The sequence below is a fragment of the Oryctolagus cuniculus genome, chromosome 14, assembly GCF_964237555.1.
Source record: "Oryctolagus cuniculus chromosome 14, mOryCun1.1, whole genome shotgun sequence".
Classification (NCBI taxonomy): Eukaryota; Metazoa; Chordata; class Mammalia; order Lagomorpha; family Leporidae; genus Oryctolagus; species Oryctolagus cuniculus.
Window position 1 is genome coordinate 10456763 of NC_091445.1, and position 18369 is coordinate 10475131.

Consider the following 18369-nt stretch of genomic DNA (forward strand, 5'->3'; position numbering starts at 1 on the left):
GGGTCATCCTCCAATGCTTCCTCATGTGCATTAGCAGGGAACTGGATTGAATTCAGAGCAGCCAAGACTCAAACTAGCACTCATATGGGATGCCAGTGTTGCAGGCAGTTCAATCCACTGCACCGCAGTGCCGGCCCTATAATATACAAGAATTTAAATCACATTATCCACATAAATTGTTCTTGAGGACATTCCTGGAGAACAAACTTCAGTAGTCAAGGCATAACTGATAAAGCTTGGGAAAAAAACATAGTTTTGAAATTCTCAAAGGATTTGTAAAAATATAAATGTTCTGGTATATGAACATATAGTGTTCTTATTAAAATTTTTTGACAAGAAATTGAATATGGAAGTTACTAAATGGGAACTATAGTTTAGAACTTAAGAGTTCTAGCACTCACTATCTACTAAGATTCTCCCCACACACTGGGGCCTCTCCTAACTTCAGAATATGTATGACAATCAGAATATAAAATTGAGGATGGTAATCTTTATCAACGCATCGGATCAATTTCCTGGACTTCTGCCTTTGTTATCAGTACATACCGGGAAATATTTATGCAGAAAAGTTTTGAGGATAGAGATTTTATTTCAGCTGTGTAATTCTGTGATCACGTCATCTTCGGTTTGTTTCCTCATCTGTTAAAAGTAGACAAATAAGTAGGTTTTACTTACTGAACTTTGCTCTAATGAAAGAGGGGGGAGAGAGGGTTGTATTTGAAAAAACTAAACCATTTAAAAAATGGGAAACTTTGTCTTTTGCAGTCATCTGCAACAATTTTATAAGCATAGTAATAATCTGTTCCATATTTTTAACTGGAATAGTTTTAATTCCCCTCTCCAACATTAACCATTACATACATTAAATTTTATTAAAAAATCTATGAATTATGCTTTTATCTTAATTTTTCTCTTTCTTTCTTTAAGCTGGTTTTGTTGTTTATTTCTTGGCTTCTTGGCTTCTTGTCTTGAAAGATTTTTTTCTTTGACCTTCTTATTTTCCTGTTAAGTAGCAAATAGAAACTTTTAAACACTGAATTTGCCTCTGAGTAAAGCTTTGGTTGCAGCTCTTGACTTTTGATACATAATTTTCTAACAATGCTTATTCTCCATTTTATATATTGAAATTCTGATTTCCTATTCACACAAAAAGCATTTAGGAAAGTGCTTTTAAATTGTCGAAGCTTTTATTAAATTTTTTTACCTCAATCATTAATGACCATTTTAACATTTATTAATGGCTGATAATCATGGCTTGGATTCTCCTTTACTCTCATTTACTCTAAATTTTTTTATTGCATTTCCAAAAATTCCTATGGAAATACCTACTTTTATCTTCCATCAACTTTGTCATTTTGTCTTTTACTTAATTTTTTTCCTTGTGGGTTATCCAGTTTTTAAAATAGTGGCATTTACATGATAATAAATGCATAAAATTAAAAGAGGTTTTAATTTCTCCATGTTTTAAGCTTGGCTCAAAATCTGTCATTTGGTGTAGACATATAAAAACATTTTCTTACATTTATAGTAAAGACTTAGAACCCACTACAAATTGTGGATCTTGATTCCCAGAAGAGTCATCAATTTTATAGAATACTACTTTCTGTTTCTAAGACTATCTTAAGTACTTTAGATTCTGCTAGAAATGATGGAAATATAAAGCCTGAAAGAGTTCATTTGTTCAGACAAATTGATCACTAGTGATTCGTCAAACTACTGATGCTTTTAATTGAAAACCATTTTGTGTAAACTGCTATCTTTATAAAATGTTTTCTCTTTTCTTTAATGCAAAATAAACTATACTTTGAAAAAACTCTCAAATGTTACTCAAAATAATATCCAAATCAAGAGTGCCTATCACTATTTAGTCAATGTCAACATTTAATATTTTAATACATAAAAATTATTAAAGTTTAATTTTAAAAAGATTCTACATAGCACTTTGGGGACAAGTAAATGTCTGAAGTCATAGCATATGATTTAGAGGAATCATTTGAAATATTAATATATTGATATTGTAACAGGTTGTTGAATATTTCTTCTTAATAAAGTGAAGATAGAAATTTTGACTTTGGTGACAGGCAATTTGTAACAATTCAAGAATCAATAAGTGTCTTATATTAAAGATAAATATGAGAAAGCATTTTGAAAAGCCTTTTACCCAGGAGCCTAATCTGAGAATGGTCTTCCAGTCCCTCATGATGGTGAGATTGTGTTACTTGACGATTTTGTATAATGATTCAGACTTTCTACTAGTCCCACACTGGCTCAAGTGGTGAGCCATATTTTTATGTCCTGTTGTCTACCTTTTAGGAGTGTTTCCGTTCTGACCGGGGACTCTCTAGTATGAGGTAAAGACAAAATAATTCGCATTTGTTACTGAGCCTTGCCATTTATAGACTGTGAACAGATTCAGACTTCCTCAAGTCATATATTACAAAGGCAAAATTATAAAATCAGTATTTCAAGAAGAACAACAGGGGCTGGTGTTCAGTACAGAGTTAATATGCTACTTGTGACATCCATACGCCATATTAGAGTACCTGGTTCTAGCCCCAGCTGTTCCACTTAGAATTCCAGCTTCCTGCTAATGCCACCCTTGGAGGCAGCAGGAGATGGCTCAAGTACTTGGGTTGCTGCCACCCAGGAGGCATGTGAGAACTCACCCATGAGTGAGTTCTGGGCTCCTGGCTATAGCCTGGCCTCGTCTTGGGTGTTGTAGGCATTTGGAGAGTGAATCAGCAGATGGAAGCTATCTCTGTCCATCTGCCTCTCTCTCAAATAAAACGGATATAAAAATTTTAAAAAGAACACCTAAGATAATCTATAGGTGAGCATAAAGGGGGTTATAAAAGAAGTTTTACTATAGCTCTGAGATTCTGAAGTCTTGGATTATACCAATGCTTCTTAGTCTCTGGCCGGAGCAGAGCAACTGGTGTGCCTGGGGAATAGATATGGAAGATCTGTCCCTCCCAGAGGAGCTGTGGGTCACATCCACTAAAATACTCACAGGTAGGAATGACCATCAGATCCTGTTTTTTAAAACGTCTGGACAAAATCCCACTTCATATGTACTATCGGAGTCCCCTGTTCCCTGGGTAAAGATTGAAGAATGAATGGTTCAGTTCTCCAAAAGCCACTGGGAAATGTCAGCACCATCGAGCTAATGAATTCCTGATTTGTTTGGCATTTGCACTTTTTTAAGAAATTGCTGATGTGTTTAGACTTCCTCCTCTCCTTCGCAGCAGTGAAATTTGTTGATTACGATGGCCTTATATAACATCATCCAGGCAGAAAGCGCAAAGATTACACATTAGAGGGAAACAGGCCTGTGTGTTGACGGGCATTGTGTTTCTCATCTGCATATCTCAGCTCCTCAGTCTTTGCCCAGGGTGCTTTGTGGGAGATGCTTTGTTCAGTCTTTCCAGGCCAGGCCTCCTCTCACTGAAATGTCATTTTCTCTGCCTGGTTGTGATAGGAAGTCTTTTTTACCTATTGAAACCTGTTAAATTTCCTTCAAATATTTTTGTTTAACTCTTAGAAAAACAGTTAGTGGAGGGCCATTTAGAAACATGTCGATTTAATGAGGAACTGATGTTTGTATTTAAGAACATCTTTCAAAGAAACTCTCTTCCGTACTGCTAAATAAAAGCTTGCAAGCTTTACAGATTTCATTCAAACAAGACAAACAATGAGAGCTGCCTATATTCTGCCCAATTTGCCCGTAACTACTTTTAACCACATGTCTATTTTAGGAGACATCTTACCCTGGGAACGGGTTCTGTCTACCTCTGAGGACCAGCTGGTAAGAAGCTATGAGGTTAGGATTGCTCAGTTAGAAATCTTTGGTAGACTCAAGTACACACTTAATATTCTCTACCTTGACCAAGCCCGTACTGCAGAATATTTCTTATTAAGTAGCTCTTTGAACAGTAAACTAACAATCATCTTGCTTCATCATTTATGATAAAAGGTCGTAATTCCTCCATTGGGCAAATGTTCTTGCATTTTGGAATCGCATTTCCACACCACAGGTCTTCTGTACATGATTCGTGCTGTTCCCGTCCTCTGTGACTGTTCCTCTCCACCCTGTCTTGCCCTTGACCTTAGCCTCTGCCTATTCTCCTATCCCTCTTGACAGAGGTGAGGTACCCAGCCAGCACCTACTGAACTCTGATGGCAAGTCATTATTCAGAAAACCCTTTTTAACCAACGAATTCCCAGATTAACTGAATTCCAGCCGACTTTCTCTACAAATGCTTTAAGAATTCTGACCTCTTTTTCCCAAACAGGCTCTCCTTAGAACCTTCTCAAATCTGGCATTTTTAGCTCAAAAGGTTATGCTAGAATATTGTCATATCTGCACTTCTAACATTTTGGGCTGCATCATTCCTTGTTGTGCATGGCAAGGTGCTTCACAAAATCACTGGCTTATACTGGGCATATCCACTGCTCACCAAAACATCACACCAAAAATGTCTTCAGACATTGGTACGTGTCCCTCGGGGACAAATTTTTTTTTATTTTGTTTTTATTATTTTTTTCTTTTTTATTTAGTAAATACAAATTTTCAAAGTACAGTTAATGGATTACCATGGCTTCCCCCTCCCCCATAATTTCCCTCCTACTCACACCCCTCCCATCTCCCGCTCCCTCTCCCATTCCATTCACATCAAGATTCATTTTCAATTATCTTTATATACAGAAGATCAATTCAGTATGTATTAAGTAAAGATTTCATCAGTTTGCACCCACACAGAAACACAAAGTGTAACATACTGTTTCAGTACTAGTTATAGCATTATTTCACATTGGACAACACACTAAGGACCGATCCCACATGAGAAGTAAGTACACAGTGACTCCTGTTGTTGACTTAACAATTTGACATTCTTGTTGATGGCGTCAGTAATCTCCCTAGGCTCTAGTCATGAGTTACCAAGGCTATGGAAGCCTTTTGAGTTCTCCAACTTCGATCTTATTCTGACAGGGTCATAGTCAAAGTGGAAGTTCTCTCCTCCCTTCAGAGAAAGGTACCTCCTTCTTTGATGGCCCTGTTCTTTCCACGGAGATCTCACTCACAGAGATCTTCCATTTAGGTCTTCTTCTTCTCTCTCTCTTTTTTTTTTTCAGGGTGTCTTGGCTTTCCATGCCTAAAATACTCTCACGGGCTCTTCAGCCATATCCGAATGCCTTAAGGACTGATTCTGAGGCCAGAGTGCTATTTAGGACATCTGCCATTCTATGAGTCTACTGTGTATCCCGCTTCCCATGATGGATCGTTCTCTCCCTTTTTGATTCTATCAGTTAGTATCAGCAGACACTAGACTTGTTTGTGTGATCCCTTTGACTCTTAGACCTATCAGTGTGATCAATTGTGAACTGAAATTGATCACTTGGACTAGTGAGATGGCATTGGTACAAGCCACCTTGATGGGATTGTATTGGAATCCCCTGGCATGATTCTAACTCCACCATTTGGGGTAAGTCCTATTGAGCATTTCCCAAATTGTACATCTCCTCCCTCTCTTATTCCCACACTTACATTTAACAGGGATCACTTTTCAGTTAAAATTTAAACACCTAAGAATAATTGTGTGTTAATCACAGAGTTCAACCAATAGTACTAGAACAAAACAGAGAAAATACTGAAATGGATAAAGTATTACATTGTACATCAACAGTCAGGACAAGAGCTGATCAAGTCACTGTTTCTCACAGTGTCCATTTCACTTCAACAGGTTTCCCCTTTGGTGCTCAGTTAGTTGTCGCCGATCAGGGAGAACATATGATATTTGTCCCTTTGGGACTGGCTTAATTCACTCAGCATGATGTTTTCCAGATTCCTCCATCTTGTTGCAAATGACCGGGTTTCGTTGTTTTTGACTGCTGTATAGTATTCTATAGAGTACATGTCCCATAATTTCTTTATCCAGTCTACTGTTGATGGGCATTTGGGTTGGTTCCAGGTCTTAGCTATTGTGAATTGAGCTGCAATAAACATTAATGTGTAGACAGCTTGTTTGTTTGCCAATTTCATTTCCTTTGGGTAAATTCCAAGGAGTGGTATGGTTGGGTTGAATGGTAGGGTTATATTCAGCTTTCTGAGGAATCTCCAGACTGACTTCCATAGTGGCTTAACCAATTTGCATTCCCACCAACAGTGGGTTAGTGTCCCTTTTTCCCCACATCCTCACCAGCATCTGTTGTTGGTAGATTTCTGCATGTGAGCCATTCTAACCGGGATGAGGTGAAAGCTCATTGTGGTTTTGATTTGCATTTCCCTGATTGCTAGTGCTCTTGAACATTTTTTCATGTGTCTGTTGGCCATTTGGATTTCCTCTTTTGAAAAATGTCTATTGAGGTCCTTGGCCCATCTCTTAAGTGGGTAGTTTGTTTTGATGTTGAGGAGTTTCTTGATTTCTTTGTAGATTCTGGTTATTAACCCTTTATCTGTTGCATAGTTTGCAAATATTTTTTCCCATTCTGTTGGTTGCCTCTTCACTTTCCTGACTGTTTCTTTTGAAGTACAGAAACTTCTCAATTTGATGCAGTCCCAAATGTTAATTTTGGCTTTGACTGCCTGTGCTTCTGGGGGTATTTTCCAAGAAGCCTTTGCCAGTACCTATATCTTGCAGAGTTCCTCCAATGCTCTCTAATAATTTGATGGTGTCGGGTAGTAGATTTAAGTCCTTAATTCATGTTGAGTGAATTTTTGTGTAAGGTGAAAGGTAGGGGTCTTGCTTCATGGTTCTGCACGTGGAAATCCAGTTTTCCTAGCACCATTTATTGAATAGACTGTCCTTACTCCAGGGATTGGTTTTGGATCCTTGATCAAATATGAGTTGGCTGTAGATGTTTGCATTGATTTCTGGTGTTTCAATTCTGTTCCATTGGTCTATCCATCTGTTTCTGTACCAGTACCATTCTGTTTTGATAACAACTGCCCCATAGTATGTCCTCGTATTGTGATGCCTCCGGCTTTGTTTTTGTTGTACAAGATTGCTTTAGCTATTCGAGGTCTCCTGTGTCTCCATATAAATTTCATCATCATTTTTTCCAGGTCTGAGAAGAATGTCTTTGGTATTTTGATTGGTATTGTATTGAATCTGTAAATTGCTTTTGGAGAATGGACATTTTGATGATATTGATTCTTCCAATCCATGAGCATGGAAGATTTTTCCATTTTTTGGTATCCTCTTCTATTTCTTTCTTTAAGGTTTTGTAATTTTCATCGTAGAGATCCTTAACATCCTTGGTTAAGTTTATTCCAAGGTATTTGATTGTTTTTGTAGCTATTGTGAATGGGATTGATCTTAGAAGTTCTTCCTCAGCCGTGGCATTGCCTGTGTATACAAAGGCTGTTGATTTTTGTGCATTGATTTTATATCCTGCTCCTTTGCCAAACTCTTCTATGAGTTCCAATAATCTCTTAGTAGAGTTCTTTGGATCCTCTAAATCAAGAATCATATCATCTGCAAAGAGGGATAGTTTGAGTTCTTCCTTCCCAATTTGTATCCCTTTAATTTCTTTTTCTTGCCTAATAGCTCTGGCTAAAACTTTCAGAACTATATTGAATAGCAGTGGTGAGAGTGGGCATCCCTGTCTAGTACCAGATCTTAGTGGAAATGCTTCCAACTTTTCCCCCATTCAATAGGATGTTGGCCGTGTTTTTTTCATAAATTGCTTTGATTGTATTGAGGAATGTTCCTTGGGGACAATATTGCTCCCCTCGGTCCCACAGTTTAAAATCACTGGCTTGTGTTAACCATGTTGTGTTTAATTTTCTTCCAGTCTTTGGTGCAGAACCCAATCTTGATTCAATTCACTGCACCAAAGACTGGAAGCATGTTCTGTGTCACTGGACTCACACATGTTGGGAACCCAGGCACAAGGTACCTGCTTCAGTTATCTAAAAGCTGATGCCTCCCCTGCCAACATCTCAAACCTTGAATCTTTCTAGACTGAAAAAAGTTCAGATATGGAACTCATAAAAGAGAATGTACCCTCATAAGTCTCAAATCGATGCAGATATTCCTTTACTGTAAATGTCCCAATATGCTCTAAAAACAAAAAACAAGCCCTGGAAAATTGCAGCCCATCTGCACACCTTAAACTCATTATCCCTTTTCAATGCCTTTGCAACAATCCTGTACAACCCTTCAGGACAAAAGGGCATGACTAACGCTTTCAGCAATGTTTAAGGGCTGTTGAGAAGATTGTGTCTTCTCATTTCCCTGTAGACCTCAACTATAATACCATTCGCTCTTTTGTCATAGAAATAGCTGATCATTTTATGTGGTGAATCTATACTCAGAATGCTTTAGAATGCCCTTGCATTCAGAATCACTATTTGTGTTCACCTTGGAAAGAAACAATATTACACAGTTATTTTACAAAGATTTAGAGAAAAATCCTCATATTGCGATGACACGAGCATAGCCTCGGAGATAGCTAGCTTCAAGACATCCAGTTTACTACTAACTCATATACTCATAAAAATACATTGTATATATTTCTATATGTACAAAATATGAAAGTTTTCTGTTACATTATTACAGATTTAAAGTGTTGTGAACTTCATTCTCTCAAGTTACTGTCTCCTCTGCTGGCAATGTTCAGGTATAAGACATGCTCTCAAGAGCAATACCAAGTCAATTAGACTCAAGTACATAATGTAGGCCATGGCATCATACAAAATGATAGGTCTCTTTCCCCTCAGATTAAACATATTTATTGATTTCTCTATCCAATTACTGATTGAGGATTTCTTGGTAACATGACAGAAGTGGACATTGGAAACATAATTTTTCTGAACTGGATATGCCTTTGTATGACCTAATAAATGCTGGCACGCCTTAGTTTTTAGACCTGTTTGTACTCAAATTCTATTTACAACTTTATTTTTTTTTTTTATCTTTTATTTAATGAATATAAATTTCCAAAGTACGTCTCATGGGTTACAATGGCTTTCCCCCCCATACCGTCCCTCCCACCCACCACCCTCCCCTTTCCCACTCCCTCTCCCCTTCCATTCACATCAAGATTCATTTTCGATTATCTTAGTATACAGAAGATCAGCTTAGTATACCTTAAGTAAGGATTTCAACAGTTTGTTCCCACACAGAAACATAAAGTGAAAAATAATAGATGATTTTTTTTTAAATGATGATGAAATCAGATCAGACCTATTGTCATGTTTAATCCCAGTGAGAGTCAAGTTGGGAATTGATAGTTTCTTTTCTTTTTTTTTTTTTTTTAACAGAAGATCAGTTTAGTGTACATTAAGTAAAGATTTCAACAGTTTGCACCCCCATAGAAACACAAAGTGAAATATACTGTTTGAGTACTCGTTATAGCATTAAGCCTCAGTGTACAGCACATTAAGGACAGAGATCCTACATGAGGAGTAAGTGCACAGTGACTCCTGTTGTTGACTTTACAAATTGACACTCCTGTTTATGGCATCAGTAATCTCCCTATGCACCAGTCATGAGTTTCCAAGGCTATGGAAGCCCCTTGAGTTCTCCAACTCTTATCTTGTTTAGACAAGGTCCTAGTCAAAGTGGAGGTTCTCTCCTCCCTTCAGAGAAAGGCACCTCCCTCTTTGAAGACCTGTTCTTTCCACTGGGATCTCACTCACAGAGATCTTTTTGCCAGAGTGTCTTGGCTTTCCATGCCTGAAATACTCTCATGGGCTTTTCAGCCAGATCCGAGTGCCTTTAGGGCTGATTCTGAGGCCAGAGTGCTATTTAGGACATCTGCCATTCTATGAGTCTGCTGAGTATCTCACTTCCCATGTTGGATCACTCTCCGCTTTATTTATTCTATCGGTTAGTGTTAGCAGATACTAGACTTGTTTATGTGCTCCCTTTGACTCTTAGTCCTTTCATTATGATCAATTGTGAACTGAAATTGATCACTTGGAATAGTGAGATGGCATTGGCACATGCCACCTTGATGGGATTGAATTGGAATCCCCTAGTATGTTTCCAACTCTACCAATTGGGGCAAGTCAGCCCGAGCATGCCCCAAATTATACATCTCTTCCCTCTCTTATTCCCACTTTTATGTTTAACAGGGATCACATTTCAGTTAATTTTCAACACTTAAGAATAACTGTGTGATAATTACAGAATTAAACCAGTCATATTAAGTAGAACAGACAAAAAAAAAAATACTATGAGGGATAATGTATTAAGTTGTCCATTAGCAGTCAGGGCTATGCTGATAAAGTCACCATTTCTCATAGTGTCCATTTCACTTCAGGAGGTTTCCTTTTTGGTGTTCAGTCAGTTGTCACCGATCAGGGAGAACATATGGTATTTGTCCCTTTGGGACTGGCTTACTTCACTCAGCATGATGTGTTCCAGATTCCTCCATTTTGTTGCAAATGACTGGATTTCGTTGTTTCTTACTGCGGTATAGTATTCTAAAGAATACATATCCCATAATTTCTTTATCCTAAGAGACTATTGGAACTCATAGAGGAGTTTGGCAAAGTGGCAGGATATAAAATCAATGCACAAAAATCAACAGCCTTTGTATACACAAGTAATGCCATGACTGAGAAAGAACTGCTAAGATCAATCCCATTCACAATAGCTACAAAAACAATCAAATACCTTGGAATAAACTTAACCAAGGACGTTAAAGATCTCTACGATGAAAATTACAAAACCTTAAAGAAAGAAATAGAAGAGGATACCAAAAAATGGAAAAATCTTCCATGCTCATGGATTGGAAGAATCAACATCATCAAAATGTCCATGCTCCCAAAAGCAATTTATAGATTCAATGCAATCCCAATCAAGATACCAAAGACATTCTTCGCAGATCTAGAAAAAATGATGCTGAAATTCATATGGAGGCACAAGAGACCTCGAATAGCTAAAGCAATCTTGTACAACAAAAACAAAGCCGGAGGCATCACAATACCAGACTTCAGGACATACTACAGGGCAGTTGTAATCAAAACAGCATGGTACTGGTACAGAAACAGATGGATAGACCAATGGAACAGAATTGAAACACCAGAAATCAACCCAAACATCTACAGCCAACTTATATTTGATCAAGGATCTAAAACTAATCCCTGGAGCAAGGACAGTCTATTCAATAAATGGTGCTGGGAAAACTGGATTTCCACGTGCAGAAGCATGAAGCAAGACCCCTACCTTACACCTTACACAAAAATCCACTCAACGTGGATTAAAGACCTAAATCTACGTCCTGACACCATTAAGTTATTAGAGAACATTGGAGAAACCCTTCAAGATATTGGCACAGGCAAAGAATTTCTGGAAAAGACCCGGGAGGCACAGACAGTCAAAGCCAAAATCAACTATTGGGATTGCATCAAATTGAGAAGTTTCTTTACTGCAAAAGAAACAGTCAGGAGAGTGAAGAGACAACCGACAGAATGGGAAAAAATATTTGCAAACTATGCAACAGATAAAGGGTTAATAACCAGAATCTACAAAGAGATCAAGAAACTCCACAAAAACAAAACCAACAACCCACTTAAGAGATGGGCCAAGGACTTCAATAGACATTTTTCAAAAGAGGAAATCCAAATGGCCAACAGGCACATGAAAAAATGTTCAAGGTCACTAGCAATCAGGGAAATGCAAATCAAAAGCACAATGAGGTTTCACCTCACCCCGGTTAGAATGGCTCACATACAGAAATCTACCAACAACAGATGCTGGCGAGGATGTGGGGAAAAAGGGACACTAACCCACTGTTGGTGGGAATGCAAACTGGTTAAGCCACTATGGAAATCAGTCTGGAGATTCCTCAGAAACCTGAATATAACCCTACCGTTCGACCCAGCCATCCCACTCCTTGGAATTTACCCAAAGGAGTTTAAATTGATAAAGAAAAAAGCGGTCTGCACCCTAATGTTTATTGCAGCACAATTCACAATAGCCAAGACCTGGAACCAACCTAAATGCCCATCAATGGTAGACTGGATAAAGAAATTATTTACAACTTTAAAAACTCCCAAACCACTATCAATGTTTCTTCTACTTTTGCATGCGAGATTGGGATAAGATTGGGGAATTATAGCTCAGTACAGAATTTATTCACTTATCTCACCTACACAGTTATGAAGATTTCCTTGTTATATGTTGACTAGAAGATTTTCTTGTTGCTAAAAAAATCTATGCCAATAGTAAAGAAACTTCAGACTAGGGTAGTAGCCACATATTTATTGATAGATTTGTTTATTCATTTCATTTGAACAGTATTACAACGTTCTTAAGACTTTGCTTGTTACCTGGCAGCCTAACTCTGCCACTACCACCTCCAGCACTAAGAATGGCTCCTTAAAATGCAAAGTTGCAAAACTGTTCAAGAAACTGTGGTTGCTGTTGCCAAAGCTGTCACCCTTAGCTTTCATGGCCATTAGTTGTCATCCAACAGGACCTCACACTCCCTCAGTGTCCCACCAGGGATCTCACCCCATATCATTAAACTATTTTTGTTTTATCTTCTAAAGCCAATATGGTCAAAATTGTAGATGAAGGTGGTTTTCCAAAAACCAAACTCAAGAAGCCCTGTGACTTTTAGCCTGGAGACTTGTATGCTAGAAATAACAGAAGGTGTAAGACTATTACTTTAATTCCTTAACTGGAAGTTTTCAGGTACTGTCTACCACAAACACCACAGTAAAACTCCAGGAACTTGACCCTCAAAGTCATATCTCCCAGTTAAATAGACATCTTCTATCTACCCATCAGTCTCTCTGGATTCTCTAGGGGCTGATGGCATCACAACGGAGGAAGCTTTCCCCAGAACTGCTGACCAAGCAAGAGGTCATTGATTTCCACCCAAGATCTTAGGGTCCAATTCTCTGAATGCTGACTGCCAAGTCCTTTGTCTCTTTATTCTTGTGCTTTGGGTAGCAATTTTTTTGCATGTCTCTATTCACTTAAGGTTTTTGATTGTTGAGGTGAGATTCTTAAAGTTGTCCCTCTCATCCTGTTATTCTGAGTAAACCAAAAGTTTAACTGTCCTATCAAATTTTCCTTCTCTACAGACTCTGGGTGATGACAATTTATGTTCTTATGAATGCTTTTAGATGGGGCAGGTTCTTGGCCAATGTCACTTAGTAATTAACATGTTATTGTTGTCATCATACCATTTGCAGTTTTTTCTTCCAAACATTCAGTTACTCAACGAATGATTGATATGACCACAAGGAGATGATTCATGAGAATCCCTGGTGACCGTCATCACTAAAGAGTCTGAACAAATTGGATAAATGTAGAAAACTAAACAAAGCAAGATATGGAAATAAATACCCCTCAGTGGCCTTATTGATCAACAGGAGGAGGATCTGATGGTCTGCACATTTTCCACAGTACCCTTCATGAATCTTTGTCCTACAGAACTCTTACTCCCCACCTTTCCTTCCATGTGATTTGGCTTCTTTCTAATTATTTCTCCCCACCTTATTCAATAAACCCAAGTTGTCCAACCAATGGGTACTGCCTTCCAACAACAATTCCACTGTCTAGCAAGACCCAGTTTTTACTAATCAGCCCCCAAACCCTGAAATTCCACTGTAGTACACTGTCCCAAAGAATCTTTTGGAATGATGGAAATGATTCTGTGCTATCTATTACTAGCTTCTAAGCACTGGTGACTTTCGAGCGTTTGAAATATGGCTGGTGAAATTGGGGAACTGAATGCTAATTTTATTTAAGTTATTTTAACCTAAATAGCATATGTACTCATGGCTGTTATCTCTCAACACTGACAAAAATTTGGTTCTTTTTGGTTCCTTTGGTGCCTTCTCTCATCTGATGTTTAGATTAAAAGCTTAGAGAGAATTCTGAACTACCCTCAATTCCTTCCTCTTAGTTGTTCCTTCCCTCATTCCCTGTTTCTCTTTCTGACCGTTCTTTTTTATCATTTTCTCTTTTGACTTTTTTTGTCCAATGGCTCTTGTTTGCCTTCCATTTTTTTCCTCACTGTAGCAAAAGGCCTCTGCTAGCTCAGGCCCAATAGGAACTGTGGTTCAAGTGTAGCAGTTGTTTATTGATAAGCCGAAGCTAAAACTTTCCTTGATCTGTGATAATTGATAAGAACTCTTTCTGTCCCAACCTAGGCCTGTCTAATCTCACATCAACACCATAATCATTCTTTGTATATCCTACTTGTGTTCCTATTATTTCTAGGTTTTTATGGGCCTTCATTTGTTAACCTGAAACCTACATTTTATGATATTAATTACACATTTGCATAATTGTCTCTCCTGGTAATCAAAATGCTGTTAGTTTTGATTTAAAATAACATTCGCAGGAAAAGAACATCTAAAGCAGCTACTGAGCATCATGGGTTCTGTGATAGCTTCAGAGAGACTTATTTCCACCTTCTCCAGACTTGGTTTTCTGAATGGATTAGAATTGATAGAGATTAGAAAAAATGAGCTATTTTTCTTTATCTCACGTTCAATTGTGCAACGTCAAATCTCCCTTCCTTACTCAAGATTTGTCAGGTAAATTTGGCAGACTCTACTGTTACTTTCAGCTAGTAGTCTCATTCATCCAATCCAAATCAAAATTTATGTTTATATCCTCTTCAAAGTTTTCTTTCCAGTTCTTCCCACTTTTAGGTCTGGTTAAAGCCTAACCCATCTTTTGAGATTTGCAGTAAGTTAGGCAACACTTCCTGTGTTTTACCCATTTCTCTCAGTTCTTCTCTTCCTCTGATCACTATCCTGTTTTTAAAATTTTTTTAAGACTAAAGAGTTATGGGTAATGGAGGGAAAGAAAGTCTGTATTTAGCTAGCCTGTTTATATTGATGTAGGCAGACATGTAGTCACACAGTGCCTGGAGGACCTCCTTGTTTTGGTGACTATCTGGCCATGGAATTTCTACATTGCCTGACTTCTCTTCCACTTACACCTTCTAAACCTCCAGCCATTTTATTCCTTCAGGAAGGATGTCCTATTGCAATTTTTGTCACCCTTGCTAATGAGGTATTTAGTCTTCAGGCAGTAAGCCTCTGCCTACATATAGTAAATAAATTCTGTCATCTTCTGACCCAGAGAATTCTTGCCATCTCTGAAAAACCTTTGGCATATTGTCACCCTCATGTTCCCAACACCTGCATGATCCTGAAGCCCTTCATTTACCCTGGGGCTCTGTTTTCTCCACCTCTTCTTACAATATTGTCATCCACCATATCCATGGCAGTACCCAGAATGAGCGGTCTGGATGTGGTCCTGGGACATGATTGATGGGTGCACTAAGGAATACTCCATTCAAGAGTTTCTCCATATTCTTTCAAAGAAGGGCTCTCTACCTTCCCTTCTATTGATAACCCTCAGGATTACTTTAATAGTCATATAGAACTGGTACGGACTTGACCTGAAATACTAAGTATGAAAAACAACGTCTAGGATCTCTCTGACCAACCTCATATCCTCCCTTCACCCCAGAAAGCCCCAGGGGCCAGGGTTGCCTCGGAAAAAAGTGAAGGGGATGGAGGATACTCAGTCATCATTGACTGCATTCAATATTTGGGATTCTGTGTCCATATCTGTCCACAGGGATTTCCTTGGGGATGATTAGGGCACTGAGGGATGCACTTTAGATCTCAGGATACCACATCTAGTCCACCACCTCACACAAAGTCCCAGGGGCTACAGATGCCATGACAAAGCAGGGCTGTTACACAGTCATGCCTTCCCCCACCTTCCTTTTCTCTCCCTAAGTCATGAAGAAATTTCTTCAACCATTGGTAACTCCCGACTCACTGCCATGAACACATCCACATTTCTAGAGAGTGTTATATTATGCAACACATGTTCATTTAGGGACACATTTCCTTAAGAAGGAGTATTAGTGATCTCGACTTCATACAATGAGACAGAAACTATGCATTGCTTCCTTTCTAAGAACACTAAATTGGTACATAGAGTGACTGCTTTCCAGTAGCTGAAATTGCAACAGAGGGGTACACTTGCCTTATTAAGATGAAATTTCTGGTTTTATTTATTCTGGAAAAACAAAGCACTCCATACCATAAAGTTGCTGCCTTAAAACTGGAAAATCCTAAGACCAGATGTTTTAAGTAAGAAGTTTGTTTTCTTTTGCAACATAGCCTGAACACAGTATAAGATAAAGAATTGACAAACTTGGCTACTGAATGGGACCCTCAATTAAATAGTTTCTTCCATCTTGACTTCTGGGAGCGGTAGCAAAAAAATGGTCAGAAATCCCTCACAGCCAGGCCTTCACGGTACTCTTTCAAAACCCCTCCTTTAGAGTGAGCTGTAGGCTCTGTGAAACTCATACCTTTCTAGAGACACCAGATTCAGAAGTGCAACAGATAGATCTGGCGAATGACTCAGTATTGAGTGGTCTTCCACCTCTCAGGGCTCAACCACCTCAAGCTCAGCTTGTTCTATCCCCAGAACCATCCCCAGTGGGCACCGAGTCTTCTCCCTCTAGTCCTGATTCTCCTTGACCCTCTGACTACCTATACAATCTGACCTGTCCCCCACCACCCAGAAGAGAGCATCCCAGCTGGGATCACTCACAATGAGGCCTCATATGGGTACAAAGAAGCTTTGTCTTCTTAGAGAGGTGGTGAATGGAGATGCTGGGACAATTTAGGGTACGTGTTCTTTTCTCCATGACTGACTTAACTCAATGTAAGCAAAAGTTGGGAGCTTTTCAGGAGACCCTACCAAATTCATGAGGATTTTCAGGCCCTAACTACATAGCCTTTAACTTGAGCTGGGGTGACCTACACATTATCATGTCTACTTGTTGCACCATAGTGGAGAAACAAGCAATCTGGGCTGAAGCCCAAGCCCATGCTGATTCCCCGGCAGCTCGGCGGCTCAGCCAATATGCTGTGCGGGCCACAGCACTTCCATAAACAGACCCTAAATGGAAATATCAAAGATGTCATGAGGATTCAAGATGTCCAGACCATATGCTTACCTGCTTAGGGCTGCTATGAAGAAGTGTGATCAAGCCTGTGAGTTATGACAAAATCAGACAGGAAACACAAAGCAAGTACAGCCTTATTCCAGGGATGGCTGGCTGAGGTCTTACCAAGATGTACTGATGAAAGCCCTGACACCCATGAGGGCCAGGCCTTACCAGTTCCCACTCCATCCATCATCTAGCACCAGATATTCAGAGTACAATTGGGACAATGGGACCCCAAAATCTCACAATAACAGATATAAAACTTGTGGTGTTCAATAATGCATTCAAGGCTCAGAGGAAAAGTGGCTCCAGTGCAGGAAACAGTCCAAATTCAGCACACTCAGAAAACTCTGCCTATTCTTTTGAGCCAGCTAAGAACCTCCAGATTATATTCAAAATGCTAAAAAATAAGTAAATTTTTTGCTTTTGTCATAAATTTCCAAAGGGAAAGATATTAAGACTGGCAGAGTTCCCAGTTGACATGCTTTACCTAATTCTCCTGTATTTCTTGGGAAACTGCCATTGGCAGGAAACCCTCCCACCCTTCCTCCCCCACTGGTAAGTTTTCTACCACAATTACAGAAGGAGACTGTTATACACCAAGATGTTGCTTTAAGAAACCTGCCTGTTGCCCTATGTAACCTAGCCCAGCCCACTGGGCAGGAACCAGAACAACTACAAGATTCTTTCAGTTCCCTAGCTAATGTGGTCATTTTTAAAAATGTTTTTATTACAAAGAACAGATTTCATGTATTTCAAAGATAGAATTCTAAGAACACAAGGATGCTTCCTTCCCCTACTCTTTTCTTTGTGATAATAGAATTTCAATTTACTTTATAATCACAGGCTTAATACTCCACCACATATGATGTTCAACAAATAAAAAATACAAAGACTACTGTTCAATAGGAATACAGGCAAGATCTGTAAGTAATAATCAAACTCCACCCCTTATTATTATTCTACTTAACCTCACCCCAGATCCCAACAGCTCTACCTCCAGCTGGTGTAAAGGGTTGGAAACAAACTTCATTGAGTACAACTCTCTCTTAAGCATGTCTTCTCTCCTTCTTTGGTGTCTACTTTTGTTTTGGTTAGAAACCAGTGTTGTGCCTCTGCTACCCTTTACCCACATCTCACCTTCTTTCTTTCTTATGTTGGAGATAAGAACCTGGACCCAGACACCCAACAGCAATAAGTTGGTTGCTAAGTTCACTTTCTGGCAGATGTTTAAATGTTGTCTTTAACATATCTTTTCAGTAGCCATTCCCCACCTCCACCCTACCAGGGCTGGGAGGCTGGCCTTAGAGTTCCCTGGTGGGAGTGTCCACCCTCTGGCTGCTGGCTGATTCTAACTTCTCAGGTCCTATCCAGGCAGGAGGGTCCATGTTCTGACAGTATGGCCTTGTC

The 18369-nt window shown here is 39.0% G+C and overlaps 1 long non-coding RNA gene across 1 annotated transcript in view; it reads right to left on the bottom strand.

The window, feature by feature from the left end:
• Nucleotides 1-344: 344 nt before the first annotated feature.
• LOC138845134 (uncharacterized) overlaps nt 345-18369 on the bottom strand; it is a 180950-nt gene continuing 162925 nt past the window's right edge. The window contains exon 3 of the long non-coding RNA XR_011381864.1: nt 345-639. This is a non-coding gene — a long non-coding RNA (uncharacterized lncRNA). The remainder of the gene's footprint in view (nt 640-18369) is intronic.